This window comes from Pongo abelii, chromosome 11 (genome assembly GCF_028885655.2).
Source record: "Pongo abelii isolate AG06213 chromosome 11, NHGRI_mPonAbe1-v2.0_pri, whole genome shotgun sequence".
NCBI classification, from domain to species: Eukaryota; Metazoa; Chordata; class Mammalia; order Primates; family Hominidae; genus Pongo; species Pongo abelii.
In genome coordinates this window covers 69,977,637-69,996,963 of record NC_071996.2, presented here as the reverse complement: position 1 = coordinate 69,996,963, position 19,327 = coordinate 69,977,637, and positions in this window count along the sequence as shown.

Here is a 19,327-nt window from a genome sequence, read left to right as displayed (position 1 = left end):
CTCTTGTGATTCTATGTTTCTCGGGCAAGCCACCAACTTCCTCTTGACTGCCTATGTAGACATCTCTTCAGGATTGAGAATGTGCTGATTAGCTAACAAAGATATCTACTTTACTTGGCATTACAATTCCCAATGTAACTCTGTGATCTTCAATGTGGCTCCATATTAGAACGATCTGGGAAATTTTAGCAACTACTGATATCAGGCACCATTTCAGACCAATCAAATCAGAATTCTCTGGGATTGGACTTAAGCAATGACACTCTACAGGTGACTCTCATGGCACCCACAGTTAAGAACCAGAGTTATATTAAACTGGCAATTTGGCTTCTACATCAGCCTCTTGTATCTTTGGTTGTTGTATATCATTTCCTCCTGATCAGATTTAATGTGATTTGGCAACATTAAGATTTTTGGGAGGAAAATGGTGGATACGAGGCAGGACTAATGGCAGCCCCCACTTGGACGAACAGAGCAATGTGTGGAGACTCATATCGTGTACTTTTGCTCCAAGTATGCAGAAACATACCAGGAAAGCCGAGAGAATCCACAGACTCTTCAAGGGAAATGGATTGCTCCTGCAGGCCCTGAGAGACAGCTGAAAACTGTGAGTGCCCAAAGTGTGAAAGTGTGCAAAAGGGATCATCTGTCCCCCAAACACACACTCTCACTGGGGAACCTGAAGGTTCAGATCACAGGAGAAGGATTTGACATTACCTGGAGCCGAGACAAATTTAGAGAGCCGAGTGAAATACAGGGATAGAAGAAGCAGCAGGAAGAGACTTGTGGGCTGTCTTGGTCCCCAAGGAAGCCATTTCGGACTGTCCCACAGAGGTCCTTGGGGAGGGCTGCCAGAGGAACTGGGAAAAGACCACAGGGAGAAGGAAACTCCCAGCTGAACTTTGTAACAGTGTTGACAGAATGTAAAGTTTTCAAGACAGAACTTGAGGGAGGGAGTGAATCAGGAGTGCAGACACAGCACAGAAGCCATGGCAGGAGGGAAGGCGTGAAAACTGAAAGCCCAGCTTGCTTTCTCAGCTGGGAAACTGGTAGGCCGGGGCAAGTTCTCAGCTCTGCTTACTGGCTGCCCGGAAATAAACTCTGTGCTGTTGGGGAGGCATGGTGGGAGTGAGACTGGCCTTTTGGGCTCCATGGGAGGTGAGTGTAACTGCTAGCTTTCCTCCACTTCCCTGGCAGCCTGCACGACACAGCAAAGGCAGCAATAATCCCCCTCGAAACATTAACTCCATTGGCCTGTGAACCACACCTCCATCCTCCACAGCAGCTATGGCAAGCCCTGTCCAAGGAGAGTCTGAGCTCAGACATACATCACCCTGAACTCACCTGACGGTCTTTCTCTACCCGCCCTGGTAGGCAAAGACAAAGCTCTTGGGAGCTCTAGGGCACTGCCTACTGCCTGATCCTCCCTAAACTACCTCAGCTGATGTTCTCTTGAAAGAGCCACCTCTTGGCAGGAGGCAGAGTAGCACAAAAATAGTATTAAACAACCAAAACTAAGGACCCTCACTGAGTCCATTTCACTCCCCTGCCACCTCCACCGGAGGGGGTGCTGACATCCATGGCTGAGAGACCTGCAGATGGTTCACATGACAGGACTCTGTGCAGACAACCCCCAGTACCAGCCTGGAGCCTGGCAGCCTTGCTGAGTGGCGAGATCCAGAAGAGAGATAACAATCACTACAGCTCAGCTCTCAGGAAGCCACATCCATAGGAAAAGGGGGAGAGTACTACATCAAGGAAATATTCCATGGGACAAAAAAATGTGAACAGCAGCCTTGAGCCCTAGACCTTCCCTCTGACATAGCCTATCCAAATGAGAGGGAACCAGAAAAACAATTCTGGTAATATGACAAAACAAGGCTCTTTAACACCCTCACGAAATCACACTAGCTCACCAGCAATGGAACCAAATCAAGAAGAAATCCCTAATTTACTTGAAAAAGAATTCAGAAGGTCAGTTATTAAGCTAATCAAGGAGGGATCAGAGAAAGGTGAAGTCCAATTCAAGGAAATAAAAAAATATATATATAAGAAATGAGGGGAGAAATCTTCAGGGAAATAACACAAATAAAAACAATCACAACTTCAGGAAAAAAAGGATGCACTTAGAGAACTGCAAAATGTTCTGGAAAGTCTCATTAATAGAACTGAACAAGCAGAAGAAATAACTTCAGAGCTCAAAGACAAGTTTTTCAAATTAACACAATCCAACAAAGACAAAGAAAAAAGAATAAGAAAAAATGAACAAAGCCTCCAAAAAGCTTGGGATTATGTTGTTAAGTAACCAAAACTAAGAATAATTGATGTTCCTGAGGAAGAAGAGAAATCTACAAGTTTGGAAAACACATTTGGGGGAATAATTGAGGAAAACTTCCCTGGCCTTGGTAGAGAACTAGACATCCAAATACAAGAAGCTCAAAGAACACCTGGGAAATTCACTGCAAAAAGATCACCGCCTAGGCACATTCTCATCTGGTTGTCTAAAGACAAGATGAAGGAAAGAATCTTAAGAGCTATGAGGCAAAAGCACCAGGTAACCTACAAAGAAAATCTATGAGATTAATAGCAGATTTCTCAGCAGAAACCCTACAAACTACAAGGGATTGGGGCCCTATCTTCAGGCTCCTTAAACAAAACAGTTATCAGCCAAGAATTTGGTATTCAGCAAAACTAAGCTTCATAAAGGAAGGAAAGACACAGTCTTTTTCAGACAAACAAAAGATCATTCAAGGCTACTATTAGACCTTTACATGCATAAACTAGAAAACCTAGAGGAGATGGATAAATTCCTGAAAAAAATACAACCCTCCAAGATTGAACCAGGAATAAACAGAAACTATAAATAGACCAATAACAAGCACTCAGATTGAAATGGTAATAAAAAAAATTGCCAACAAAAAAAAATATTCCAGGACAAGGCGGATTCACAGCTGAATTCTTTCAGACATTCAAAGAATTGGTACCAATCCTACTGACACTATTCCACAAAATAGAAAGAAGGAATTCTCCCTAAATCATTCTATGAAGCCGGTAACACCCTAATGCCAAAACTAGGCAAGGACATAACTAAAAAAGAAAACTACACACCAATATCCCTGATGAATATAGATGCAAAAATCCTTAACAAAATACTACCTGACTGAATCCAAAAGCATATCAAAAAGATTATTGACCATGATCAAATGGGTTTCACACCAGGGATGCAGGGATGGTTTAACAGGTACAAGTCAATAAACATGATACACCACATAAAGAGAATTAAAAACAAATTCACATGATTATCTCAATAGACACAGAAGAAGTATTTGACAAAATCCAGCATTCCTCTATGATTAAAACCCTCAGAAAAATCAGCATAGAAGGGACATACCTCAGTGTAATAAAAGCCATCTATGACAAACCCACAGCCAACATAATGCTGAATGAGGAAAAGTTGAAAGCATTCCCCTTGAGAACTGGAACTAGACAAGGATACTCACTCTCACCACTTCTATTCAACATAGTACTGGAAATCCTAGCCAGAGCAATCAGAGAAGAAAAAGAAATAGTGTATGCAAATCAGTAAAGAAGAAGTCAAACTGTTGCTGTTTGCTGATGATATGATCATATATCTAGAAAACCCTAAAGACTTTTCCAAAAAGATCCTAGAACTGGTAAATACATTCAGCAGTGTTTCAGGATACAAAATTAACGTACACAAATCAGTAGCTCTGTTATACACCAACAGTGACCAAGCTGAGAAATCAAGAACTCAACACCTTTTACAATAGCTTCAAAAACAAACAAAAAACAAACAAACAAACAAAACCTAGGAGTATAGCTAACCAAGGAAGTGAAGGACCTCTATAAGGAAACTACAAAACACTGCTGAAAGAAATTACAGATTACACAAACAAATGAAAACACATCCCACAGATGGGTAGAATCAATACTGTGAAAATGACCATACTGCCAAAAGCAATATACAGATTCAATGCAATTCCCATCAAAATGCCATCATCATTCTTCACAGAACCAGAAAAAAAATCCTAAAATTCATATGGAACAAAAAAATAGCCCTCAGAACCAAAGGAAGACTAAGCAAAAATAACAAATCTGAAGGCATCACATTACCCAACTTTAAACTATACCATAAGCCCACAGTCACCAAAAGAGCATGGTACTGGTATAAAATAGGCACACAAACCAATAAAATGGAATACAGAATCCAGAAATAAAGCCAAACACTTATAGCCAATTGATCTTAGAAAAAGCCAACAAAAACAAAAAGTGGAGAAAGCACATCCTATTCAACAAATGGTGCTGGGATAATTGGCAAGCCATATGTAGGAGAATGAAACTGAATCCTCATCTCACTTTACATGAAAATCAACCCAAAATGAATGAAGGACTTAAATCTAAGACCTGAAACCATAAAAATTCTAGAAGATACCATCAGAAAAATCCTTCTAGACATTGGCTTAGGCAAGAACCCAAAAGCAAATACAACAAAAACAAAAAGATAAATAGGTGGGACTTAATTGAACTAAAAAGCTTCCGCACAGCAAAAGAAATAATCAGCAGAGTAAACAGACAATCCACAGAGTGAGAGAAAATCTTCATAATCTATACATCTGACAAAGGACAGGTATCCAGAATCTACAAGAAACTCAAACAAATCAGCAAGAATACAACCAACAATCCCATCAAAAATTGAGCTAAGGACATTAATAGACAATTCTCAAAAGAAAATATACAAATGTACAACAAACATATATAGAAAAGCTACGGATCAGGGAAATTAAAATCAAAACTACAATGTAATACCACCTTACTCCTGCAAGAATAACCATAATTAAAAGATTTAAAAAAACAGATGTTGGCATGGATGTGGTGAAAAGGAAACACTTTTCCACTGCTGGTAGGAATGTAAACTAGTACAACCGCTAAGGACAACAGTGAGGATATCCCTTAAAGAACTAAAAGTAGAACTACCATTTAATCCAGAAGTCCCACTATGAGTTATCTACCCAGAGGAAAGAAGTCATTATACAAAAAAGATACTTCCACACATGTTTATAGCAGCACAATTGGCAATTGCAAAAATATGGAACCAGCTCAAATTCCCATCAATCAACAAGTGGATAAAGAAATTGTGATACAGGAGGTTCCAAGATGGCCGAATAGGAACAGCTACAGTCTACAGCTCCCAGTGTGAGCGATGCAGAAGATGGGTGATTTCTGCATTTCCAACTGAGGTACTAGGTTCATCTCACTGGGGCTTGTCGGACAGTGGGTGCAGCCCACCAAGCAAGAGCCGAAGTGGGGCGAGGCATCGCCTCACCTGGGAAGCACAAGGGGTCAGGGAATTCCATTTCCTACACAAGGGAAGCTGTGACAGATGGCACCTGGAAAATCAGGTCACTTCCACCCTAATACTGCACTTTTCCAATGATCTTAGCAAATGGCACACCAGGAGATTATATCCCGTGCCTGGCTCTGAGGGTCCCACGCCCACAGAGGCTCACTCATTGCTAACACAGCAGTCTGAGATCCAACTGCAAGGCGGCAGAGAGGCTGGGGGAGGGGTGCCTGCCATTGCTGAGGATTGAGTAGGTAAAAAAGCAGCCAGGAAGCTCGAACAGGGTGGAGCCCACCGCAGCTCAAGGAGGCCTGCCTGCCTCTGTAGACTCCACCTCTGGGGGCAGGACATAGCTGAACAAAAGGTAGCAGAAACTTCTGCAGACTTAAATGTCCCTGTCTGACAGCTTTGAAGAGAGCAGTGGTTCTCCCAGCACGAAGTTTGAGATCTGAGAACGGACAGACTGCCTCCTCAAGTGGGTCCCTGACCCCCGAGTAGCCTAACTGGGAGGCACCCCTCAGTAGGAGCCAACTGACACCTCACATGGCCAGGTGCCCCTCTGAGACGAAGCTTCCAGAGGAACGATCAGGCAGCAACATTTGCTGTTCTGCAATATTTGCTGTTATGCAGCCTCCACTGGTGATACCCGGGCAAACGGTCTGGAGTGGACCTCCAGCAAACTCCAACAGACCTGCAGCTGATGGTCCTGACTGTTAGAAGGAAAACTAATAAACAGAAAGGACATCCACAACAAAACCCCATCTGTACGTCACCCTCATCAAAGACCAAAGGTAGATAAAACCACAAAGATGGGGAGAAACCAGGGCACAAAAGCTGAAAATTCTAAAAATCCGAGAGCCTATTCTCCTCCAAAGGAACGTAGCTCCTCGCCAGCAACAGAACAAAGCTGGATGGAGAATGACTTTGATGAGTTGAGAGAAGAAGGCTTCAGACGATCAAACTCCTCTGAGCTAAAGGAGGATGTTCGAACCCAATGCAAAGAAGCTAAAAACTGTGAGAAGAGATTAGACAAATGGTTAACTAGAATAACCAGTGTAGAGAAGTCCTTAAATGACCTGATGGGCCTGAAAACCATGGAACGAGAACTACGTGATGCACGCAAAAGCTTCAGTAGCCGATTTGATCAACTGAAGAAAGGGTATCAGTGACTGAAGACCAAATGAATGAAATGAAGCGAGAAGAGAAGTTTACAGAAAAAAGAGTAAAAAGAAACAAACAAAGCCTCCAAGAAATATGGGACCATGTGTAAAGACCAAATCTATGTCTGATTGGTGTACCTGAGAGTGACAGGGAGAATGGAACCAAGTTGGAAAACACTCTGCAGGATATTATCCAGGAGAACTTCCCCAACCTAGCAAGGCAGGCCAACATTTAAATTCAGGAAATACAGAGAATGCCACAAAGATACTCCTCGAGAAGAGCAACTCCAAGACACATAATTGTCAGATTCATCAAAGTTGAAATGAAGGAAAAAATGTTAAGGGCAGCTAGAGAGTAATGTCAGGTTACCCACAAAGGGAAGCCCATGAGAATAACAGCGGATCTCTCAGCAGAAACTCTACAAGCCAGAAGAGAGTGGGGGCCAATATTCAACATTCTTAAAGAAAAGAATTTGCAACCCAGAATTTCATATCCAGACCAACTAAGTTTCATAAGTGAAGGAAAAATAGAATCCTTTACAGACAAGCAAATGCTGAGAGATTTCGTTACCACCAGGTCTGCCTTACAAGAGCTCCTGAAGGAAGCACTAAACATGGAAAGGAACAACCGGTACCAGCCATTGCAAAAACATGCCAAACTGTAAAGACCATCGAGGCTAGGAAGAAACTGCATCAACTAACGAGCAAAATAATCAGCTAACATCATAATGACAGGATCAAATTCACACATAACAATATTAACCTTAAATGTAAATGGGCTAAATGCTCCAAATAAAAGACACAGACTGGCAAATTGGATAAAGAGTCAAGACCCATCAGTGTGCTGTATTCAGGAGACCCATCTCACATGCCGAGACACACATCAGCTCAAAATAAAGGGATGGAGGCAGATCTACCAAGTAAATTGAAAACAAAAAAAAGCAGGGGTTCCAATCCTAGTCTCTGATAAAACAGACTTTAAACCAACAACATTCAAGAAACACAAAGAAGGCCATTACATAATGGTAAAGGGATCAATTCAACAAGAAGAGCTAACTACTCTAAATATATATGCACCCAATATAGGAGCACCCAGATTCATAAAGCAAGTCATTAGAGACCTACAAAGAGACTTAGATTCCCACACAATAATAATGGGAGACTTTAACACCCCACTGTCAACATTGGACAGATCGACGAGACAGAAAGTTAACAAGGATATCCAGGAATTGAACTCAGCTCTGCACCAAGCGCAACTAATAGACATCTACAGAACTCTCCACCCCAAATCAACAGAATATACATACCTCTCAGCACCACATCGCACTTATTCCAAAACTGACCACATAGGTGGAAGTAAAGCACTCCTCAGCAAATGTAAAAGAACAGAAATTATAACCAACTGTCTCTCAGACCACAGGGCAATCAAACTAGAACTCGGGATTAAGAAACTCACTCAAAACTGCTCAACAACATGGAAACTGAACAACCTGCTCCTGAATGACTACTGGGTACGTAACGAAATGAAGGCAGAAATAAAGATATTCTTTGAAACCAATGAGAACAAAGACACAACATACCAGAATCTCTGGGACACATTTAAAGCAGTGTGTAGAGGGAAATTTACAGTACTAAATGCCCACAAGAGAAAGCAGGAAAGATCTAAAATTGACACCCTAACATCACAATTAAAAGAACTAGAGAAGCAAGAGCAAACACATTCAACAGCTAGCAGAAGGCAAGAAACAACTAACATCAGAGCAGAACTGAAGGAGATACAGACACAAAAAACTCTTAAAAAAAATCAATGAATCCAGGAGCTGGTTTTCTGAAAAGATCAACAAAATTGATAGACAGCTAGCAAGACTAACGAAGAAAAGAGAGAAGAATCAAATAGACGCAATAAAAAATGATAAAGGGGTTATCACCACCGATCCCACAGAAATACAAACTATTATCAGAGAATACTATAAACACCTCTATGCAAATAAACTAGAAAATCTAGAAGAAATGGATAAATTCCTGGACACATGCACCCTCCCAAGACTAAACCAGGTAGAAGTTGAATCCCTGAATAGACCAATAACAGGCTCTGAAATGGAGGCAATAATTAATAGCCTACCAACCAAAAAAAGTCCAGGACCAGATGGATTCACAGCCGAATTCTACCAGAGGTACAAGTAGGAACTGGTACCATTCCTTCTGAAACTACTCCAATCGATAGAAAAAGAGGGAATCTGCCCTAACTCATTGTATGAGGCCAGGATCATCCTGATACCAAAGCCTGGCAGAGACACAACAAAAAAAAAGAATTTTAGACCAATATCCCTGATGAACATCAAAGCAAAAATCCTCAATAAAATACTGGCAAACTGAATCCAGCAGCATATCAAAAAGCTTATCCACCATGATCAAGTGGGCTTCATCCCTGGGAATCAAGGCTGGTTCAACATACGAAAATCAATAAACGTAATTCATCATATAAACAGAACCAAAGACAAAACCATATGATTATCTCAATAGATGCAGAAAAGGCCTTTGACAAAATTCAACAACCCTTCATACTAAAAACTCTCAATAAATTAGGTATTGATGGGATGTATCTCAAAATAATAAGAGCTATTTATGACAAACCCACAGCCAATATCATACTGAATGGGCAAAAACTGGAAGCATTCCCTTTGAAAACTGGCACAAGACAGGGATGCCCTCTCTTACCACTCCTATTCAACATAGTGTTGGAAATTCTGTCCAGGGCAATCAGGCAGGAGAACGAAATAAAGGATATTCAATTAGGAAAAGAGGAAGTCAAATTGTCCCTGTTTGCAGATGACATGATTGTATATTTAGAAAACCCCATCGTCTCAGCCCAAAATCTCCTTAAGCTGATAAGCAACTTCAGCAAAGTCTCAGGATACAAAATCAATGTACAAAAATCACAAACATTCCTATACACCAATAACAGACAGAGAGCCAAATCATGAGTAAACTCCCATTCACAATTGCTTCAAAGAGAATAAAATACCCAGGAATCCAACTTACAAGTGATGTGACGGATCTCTTCAAGGAGAACCACAAACTGCTGCTCAACGAAATTAAAGTGGACACAAACAAATGGAAGAATTCCATGCTCATGGATAGGAAGAATCAATATCAGGAAAATAGCCATACTGCCCAAGGTAATTTATAGATTCAATGCCATCCCCATCAAGCTACCAATGACTTTCTTCATGGAATTGGAAAAAACTACTTTAAAGTTCATATGGAACCAAAAAAGAGCCTGCATCACCAAGTCAATCCTAAGCCAAAAGAACAAAGCTGGAGGCATCATGGTACCTGACTTCAAACTATACTACAAGGCTACAGTAACCAAAATAGCATGGTACTGGTACCAAAACAGAGATATAGATCAATGGAACACAACAGAGCCCTCAGAAATAATACCACACATGTATAACCATCTGATCTTTGACAAACCTGACAAAATCAAGCAATGGGGAAAAGATTCCCTATTTAATAAATGGTGTTGGGAAAACTGGCTAGCCATATGTAGAAAGCTGAAACTGGATCCCTTCCTTACACTTTATACAAAAATTAATTCAAGATGGATTAAAGACTTAAATATTAGACCTAAAACCATAAAAGCTCTAGAAGAAAACACAGGCAATACCATTCAGGACATAGGCATGGGCAAGGACTTCATGTCTAAAACACCAAAAGCAATGGCAACAAAAGCCAAAATTAACAAATGGGATCTAATTAAACTAAAGAGCTTCTGCACATCAGAAGAAACTACCATCAGAATGAACAGGTAACCTACAGAATGGGAGAAAATTTTTGAAATCTACTCATCTGACAAAGGGCTAATATCCAGAATCTACAAAGAACTTAAACAAATTTACAAGAAAAAAATCAAACAACCCCATCAAAAAGTGGGCAAAGGATATGAACAGACACTTCTCAAAAGAAGACATTTATGCAGCCAAAAGACACATGAAAAAATGCTCATCATCACTGGCCATCAGAGAAATGCAAATCAAAACCACAAGGAGATATCATCTCACACCAGTTAGAATGGCGATCATTAAAAAGTCAGGAAACAACAGGTGCTGCAGAGGATGTGGAGAAATAGGAACACTTTTACACTCTTGGTGGGACTGTAAACTAGTTGAACCATTGTGGAAGACTGTGTGGCGATTCCTCAAGGATCTAGAACTGGAAATACCATTTGACTCAGCCATCCCATTACTGGGTATATACCCAAAGGATTATAAATCATGCTGCTATAAAGACACATGCACACATATGTTTATTGCAGCACTATTCACAATAGCAAAGACTTGGAACAAACCCAAATGCCCATCAATGACAGACTGGATTAAGAAAATGTGGTACATATACACCATGGAATACTATGCAGCCATAAAAAAGGATAAGTTCATGTCCTTTCTAGGGACATGCATGAAGCTGGAAACCATCATTCTCGGCAAACTATCGCAAGGACAGAAAACCAAACACCACATGTTCTCACTCATGGGTGGGAAATGAACAATCAGAACACTTGGACACAGGATGGGGAACATCACACACTGGGGCGTCTCATGGGGTGGGGGGAGGGGGGAGGGGGAAGGGATAGCATTAGGAGAAATACCTAATGTAAATGACGAGTTAATGGGTGCAGCACACCAACATGGCACATGTATACGTATGTAACAAACCTGCACGTTGTGCCCATGTACCCTAGAACTTAAAGTATAATAATAAAAAAATTGTGATATATACATATATATACACACACCATATATATACACACATATATATACACACACGCACACAACGAGTGGATAAATTGTGACATATATATATATATATATATATATGCACAACACGGAATACTATTCAGCCATTAAAAGGAATGAAACAATGGCATTCTCAGTGACCTGGATGGAACTGGAGACCATTATTCTAAGTGAAGTAACTCAGGAATGGAAAACCAAACACTGTATGTTCTCACTCATAAATGAGAACTAAGCTATGATGCAAAGCATAAGAATGATATAATGGACTTTGGGAACTTGAGGGAAGGGTGGGAGGTGGGTGAGGGATAAAAGACTACACACTGGGTAAGGTGTATACTGTTCCAGTGATTGGTGCACCAAAATCTCGGAAATCACCACTAAATAACTTATTCATGTAACGAAACACCAACTGTTCCTCAAAAACTTATTGAAATAAAAAAAAAATATTTTTGGATTTGCAAAGTTGAAGACCAGTCTCTAGATCTTTTGCTCCTTGAGGTGTGGTTCTTTGAATCAGCAGCATCCACATTATCTGGGAGATTCTTAGAAATGTAGAATCTCAAGGCAGACCCAAGAATGTGTACTTTACTGAATCAGAATCTGTATCTTAACAAGCTATTTTGTGGATTCTTTTGATCACTGAAGTTTGAGAACCACGGTGCTTTAGTGTTTCTCAAAGTACATATCTTGCACCTGGATATCTGAATGATGTGACAAATGGCCATTTCTGGGCCATACCCAGACTGATCACAATGAGCTCCTGACTATGCATCCAGCCAGCTTTCTACTGTGCCTACTTTGACACAAGTTTCTCTTTCATCATCAATATATATTGCAAATACTTATGAGAGACACAGATAACCATGGTCACAAATTGTTTATGAAATATGAACTATTTTGAACTTAATTATCTAATCCAAAAATACTAGAGTGGTAATTCTCTCCTTCATGAGTCTTTGCTGTTATTCAGCCACTAAGAACCAGCCTGGCAATTAAAGTAGTTATTAAAAACGAATAGGAAAAATATTTTTTAAAATAAATTTTACATTTTAAAAAATTTGTCACTGAGTTATTGTTATTTGTGCAGTTGGCAGAGGCTCTCTTCAGAAGAAAATAAACTACCTGGTGTTTACACAGAATTGGTCATTCTACCATAACGTACTGAATAATATATGAGGAGTCTAGGAAAGATTAATTTGAATAAAAATATTCACAGTAACTTTCACTTCTTGACTTACATCAAAATGGAAAACAATATTAATGCTAAATCATTCATTCACTTTTGTTTACATTCTGAAGCTCATATGGCTGGAAGTCTCCCTAGGGAAATGATGACAAGAGCATGTTCATTTTTCCTTCTTTGTTGGTAGACAGCAAGTCCCTAAATGTTCATGTCTGTAAACAGGAAGGGAATATAAGATCCTTCCACTACTTTAGGGAAAAGTTAAAGGTGGAAGACACTGGGTCATCAGTAAGAGTTCATGATCCTGACTCACGAAGTGCCTCAGAAAGAAAGAGCTATCCTTGGAAGCCCATTTGAAAGCAAGCTTTGCAGATATGACTCCCCAAAACACAATTGCTTGATAACAGAATAATTGTGTTTAGGATGCTATGACATGACTTTTTTCCTACTTTAAATCATATCATTAGTATTTGTTTGTTTTAATGAATTACAAGATGCAGATATGGGGGAGGGTCACTACTATTATTTGCCATTGGTATCAAAATAAGGAAAATTCTCTCTACCTTACACACTCTGCTGACCTTTCTTATTTGGGGAGGATTAAGGAATTTGACGGAACATTTTGATATGAATTCAGAAAGCAAAGGAAAAGGTACCTGATATTCTTCCTGGGAATCTCTGCTTTTCTTGAATGTGTTATTGTGGCAGATTTTCAACGTATCTCCCCAGTGAAAGTTAACAAATGTGATTAAGAGATGCCATAAAAACAAAACATCCTACTTTAACTATTTACAAGCCAAGTAGTTCAGAGAACTGGATATTAGAATAGCAAGGATCCCAAACAGTCATTTTGTAAATATTGATATTATATATATATTTAAAGTATCTGCTTTTTTAAAACATGGGATCTTGCTATGCTGTCTGGCCTGGGCTTGAACTTCTGGACCCAAATGATTCTCCCATCTCAGGCTCCTGAGTAGCTGAGACTACAGGTGCATGCCCCTCTGCCCAGCTCTGTATCTGCGTTTTAATAATCAGATATCTAAACGCAATAATCCAGGTCATTAAAACCAGAGAGCATCTGAATATATTTGTTCTTCTTAAACCCACTGAAGTGTTAAAAATATAAATTAATGTAAAAATAAACCCAGTACAGTAATGGTTAAGGAAGAGTGCTATCAAATCAAATCTTAAAGAGTTTCTAGAAGATAACACGTGTATCATGTAACATTGGTGGAGAAACCATATAAAATGTAAGAACTCACAACAGTAAAAAAACAGGATTGCCAAAAAATGAGCCTTCTGAGAAGATCCCTGTAACAAACCCAAGACCTGAGGCAGCAGAGACTGGGAGAAAGGCTGAAAGGTGGGCAATCAGTGGGCCCATTAATAAAAAGGCTGCAAAAAAATACCTGTTTAACTCCTCTGCTTTCAAAATTTCTCACTCCAGAGTTTGCTCCAGCTAAAGATGAAAGAACAACCCTCTAAAGTAATCAATCTTCCATCAGAGATTCAGACTGTGGGTGCTGGAATCCAAGTCAAAAGTACAATCATGTCCCAGGCAACTTTTGGATCTCTTCATGAACCTTGAATGTCAACTAGCCATGCACGCAATGCTAGAGACCATTCGGCCAAACACATGCCCCATCCAATCCTGACAGCCAGGGAACCTATAATCAGAATCTAGGTTCACTGTCCCTGAGGATCATTAGACAAAAATAAACCCAGTCTAGCAACTGGTGCAGATCAATCTAGACTCTATTCTTTATAATATCAAATGAATAACCATATTTCATTAGAATTCTCAAAAATTAAACTGATCATTATTTTAAAGGTCCAAAAAAGAAGTTGAATCTAATAACACTGAAGGCTAAAGAGAAAATAAATTGATTAAAAAATGAAAAAAAGATCAAATTAGGAATCTAGAAAGTCAAAACAAGAAATTATCTCAGAACATAATGTAAAGGAAAACTTACTTAAAAAACTATGATATAAGAAAGATCAATTTAAGAGATCAAATAACTAGCAAAACAGTCATTCCAGAAAGAGATAACAGAACCAATAGAGAGGAAAAATAATTGAAGAAAAAAATAGGGAGAAATATTGAAATTAAAAAAAACACTTGGACATAGCTAAGCTAAATTCAGAACCAAATAAAGAAAAAAATCATAGGGCCATACAAAAATTAAAAATGTGTTAATTTCCAATGCACAAGAATCATACTTGCATCAGACTTTTAATCTAAAACATGAAATAATTTTACAAAAAAAATAGCACAATCTCTATAAGGCATGAGGAAAGAATAATTCAAACCTCAGCTCTTCTGTCACATTAAATCAGTATTTTGAAGTCATATTTATATTCATGTATTTAAAGTTTCAAAATGTTAGGGTTTATGAACGTTTTAAATTATTTCTCTCTCTTTTTTTTTTTATAGACGGAGTCACGCTCTGTCACCCAGGCTGGAGTGCAGTGGTGCCATCTTGGCTCACTGCAAGCTCTGCCTCCCGGGTTCACGCCATTCTCCCGCCTCAGCCTCCTGAGTAGCTGGGACTACAGGTGCCCGCCACCACGCCCGGCTAATTTTTTGTATTTTTAGTAGAGACGGGGTTTCACCATGTTAGCCAGGATGGTCTTGATCTCCTGACCTCGTGATTCGCCCGCCTCAGCCTCCCAAAGTGCTGGAATTACAGGTGTGAGCCACCGTGCCCAACCTTAAATTATTTCTTACTGATTTTTTCAAAATAAAACAAAACAAAAATCCAAGATACAGGAATATAAGAGGTAAAAGAAAGGCAAACCAAGAGTTCAGGAAAATGTATTTAACTCCAAATAATTGTTTTATAATGTAGCTGTGAAGTATCTTGCTTTTATTACATAGAGATTCATGAAAGAGGGATAATGGAAAAATGTAGTTTAACATACTGAGGCTGAAACTGTAAAAAAAAAAATACTACAAAATCTGAAAAGTAAATAGGGAGGAAGAAGAAATAGATAAACATTTGCTAAATGTCTTCTCCTATTCACAGGAAAGTTAATAGATAGTGATTAGATGTTTTCATCAACAGCAAAATTTGTATTTAAATACATCTATTGAAAACTTAATGATAATTTTCAGTAGTAGAGAAATAAGCTAGAAAAATATAGCAATAATAAGACCAAAACATTTCTATAATTTTAAACACGAATTCTCAGACTGGGAAAAGTATATGCATATACACTCAAATCTAGCAAGTAAAACAAAATAACATATGCATTTGAAAATAAGTAAATACAAAATGACATATTAGGAAAATATGAATAAAGAATAGTCGACAATATTGATGTGAAAAATAGGATTCAAAGGATTGATGTGGCTTAAGATGATATAACAACTACAAACCTTTATGAATCAGACAACATAAATTTAAAGTATAGAAAGCAAAATCTGCTAATGTAGAAGAAAATTTGTAGAACAACAATATTACTAAATTTATCACTACTATTTCAGGTATCAAAGAATGAGAAGGCAAACTCTACTTAGGACATACAAGATTTGAATAGCAAACAAACAAACATTTGATGTCAAGAAAAAAGAAGCAATAATAAGGCAACTTTGTTCTTTCTCATGATTGCCTTTGAACAGTTATTCTGTGGGAGCCAGGCCTTTCTTTGTCCTTGGATAAAGTCTCAGGCAGAACCCATCTCTCATTTGCTCACTTTTAGATAATACAAAATCTTTCTATGTGCTATAGATGGACACACTTCCATGGGAGAGGGGGAAATAGTCACTTCCTCTCTTCTGACCACACCTGAAGCTGTTGTCTTTCTCCCAGTATCAATCCACTAGACAGCCAGTGTTCTGAGAAGTTTGAAATGTGGTGGGGAAAAGTAAGGATGAGAACAGATTCCTAAACTGAAAGAGTTGTAAGCTGGAATCAGTAGTCTTCTAGCTCAGTATATGCTTAAATATTTCTCTCCTCAGTCTGCCCCGTGGGGCCCTGGAAGAATACTTGTTGCTCAGGATCCATCACTGAAATTCTCTGATGCATTTTCCAGCTGGCTGCTTATGAGATGACCTCATCCCCATTCCCCACCACTTTAGATTTTGGTTCTCAGCAATTTATGCCCATCCAAAAAGTTTTCTTTTGGAATTCCACCAAATATCCAGGTTGTACTCTTAGCAAAAATCCCAATCAGACAACCCTAAGTAATTCTCTGTCTGCATATATCCACAGGGAACATGCGTTCTTTAAAATCAACCTTTGACAAAACAGTCATTCACCAATCACAGCCTTCTACTGAGTTGACACGAGTCACTTCCATTTCCTGCCCTTTGGTTTTCCAAGCATGTCAGGCACTAATCAACAGTGTGCCACTTGAGCTCCTAGAGAAACTTCTTGTTTTCTGAGTGGTCTCTTTGAAACCTCTCTTAAAATACTTGAGGCTGGAGGGCAAGTATCCCTCTTGCCCCTCTCATGGTCTATGTGGGGATACGCCACAGCATTCCAACAACTTTTTACAAAGAAATTATCTCTTTAATTAAGAATTTCTTTTCATCTTTTCTGTCATCTTTTATAGGTGGCCATAGAGCTGGATGTTAAAAACATCCTTTGTAGGATGTGTAGGTGGCATGTTACTTTAGAACATGATAGAAATTGTTTACTATTGCTTTCTACTCTTTTTGGCCTCACTAGAAGGGAAGAAGGTGCCATTTTAATATTTTGTTACACAGTGAATTGGCATTGGGGTCAATGGGTCTACCTTAACAGACTTTAATTCTCCAGTGGCCATTATAGATCAGATATCAGCAGAGAAGATGTGAATATCTCCAGTTCAGGTCATGGAAACTGTTTTCCATGACAGTCAAGCTAATCTGGGACTCAATGGCAACACAAGACAGTCTTAAAGAAGGAATGGCTGAGCATTTGGGGATTTTCTGTGGCTAACGAATATGTGATACTAGAAAAAATAGGCATTGCTTCCATCACTTCAAGTGACAAAGAGGAAGAGAAAAAGCCAAAAGCTGTTTGAACAGATGAGCCAGGGCCATTTCTAAGCCTCAAAATTTCATTTGGGCAATGAATTCATAAAATTCTTTCAGCTCAAGATCAGAGAACACAGTGGCTTTACTCCATCAGTACCTCCCGATTCTGAGAAAATTACATGGTGTTTTAGATATCTGAAGGGGACACAAATTTTAAAACTAATTTTGACAGTGATTTCTACCCCACCCTCCAAATTGCAGAAGTTATCAGATCCAAATGGAAAACTTGTGCCTGCTGCTTCTAGCAGAACACTCTGCCCACACAGGAAGCGTAACTTAAAGACAATTTAAACAGGAAGAATTGAAATTAGTGTGCATATACCTTTGTCCTCAAAATAGGGTAGGCAGAAACTAGGGAATAATATACTTGCAGTGACTGAACATTTCACCTTTCAGGCCTAAGCTTAGCCCATCCAAGACCACAACACACACTTACCCTACCAGACTAAATGACCTTCTGACTCAGTTAGGGACAGTATTTCCAGAACACTTTGGTACGGAAAATGCTTCACCTAGTGGGAATTCAGAAATCCACAGCTGTCACCTTCCATCTCCAGAAAGACCCTCACCAAAAGAAATTCAGTGAAAGTAGCTTGGGGATACACTCCCCCCCAAAAAGGGGCATAGAGAGTGTTTCTCCATAATGCCACAAGAACTTTAACATTGCTCCCCGCCTCCCAGTTTTTCACCTTGGGAAACATTTCTCAGCTGCCCATTTATGTCTGTATAGTGTAAATGGTCAAGATTCTATATCCAGAAAGCATGACACTAACCTCAGGGGCAAATTTCAGAAATAATACCTCTGACTATGAATGTAGTCGTTAGGCTATTTAACCAATGGGCACTACACTATAGTGAATTCCAGCACTCTCTTAACTGGGGGACTGCAGGATATAAGCAAACTAGATGACTACTGGAAGCCCACACCGTATCTTGTATTAGGGTGGTATGTATTTTACCTGTACACAAAGTAAGAGATGAAAGTGGGCCACATTTGTTGAAAAAATATTTATTAAGTAAATGTACTGTTCTAGGATCTAGGGATATAACAATGTAGTTTTCATCCCAATGGAGAGAGGCATGTAATAAACACAATTTGTCAATGAATTAATTAACATTTAGTGTTTCAGGTGGTAACTAACAGCAATGAAGACATTCAATCAGGGTAAGGGGATGGGTAGGTATTATTTTTGGTTGGTTGTCTAAGGAAGGACCCCTTAATAAGGACAAGTATTCGTAGAAACCTGAAAGTAATGAGGGAGCAAGTCATTAATACGTCTGGGAAAAAGTGTAGTAGAGAGAGGAGTGGTGCAGGCAAAAGACCTGAGGTGGGACTCTTCTTGGCAGGCTGAGGGAAGAACAGGGAGGCCGGCGTGAGTAGAGCAGTTCCAAAAAGTAGAAAGTAGTCGGAGAGGACAGAAGTGTCATCAAGAGCCAGACTGTACTTGTCATTCTAGGCATTGGTGAGCACTTTGAATCTACTTTTAAAATAAAGGTTTTGAGCAGAGAAGTGATGTTACATGAGTTGTTTTCAAAAAGATTGTTCTCACTATTAGATGAGGGTCACAAGGGGTCATATGTTAGGCAGAGGGATTAGTTCAGGTCGACTGCAGTAGTCAAGAAGGGATATAATAGTAACTTGGACTAGTGCATGCGTGTGTGTGTGTGTGAGTGTGTGTGGAGGGTAGAGATGGAGAAAAGCAGAGATCAAGACAGAAAGACAGAGAAATTCATACCCACCAAATAGGGACTAAATGTTCTTCTTCAAGCAATTATGGGACATTTATAAAACTGAAT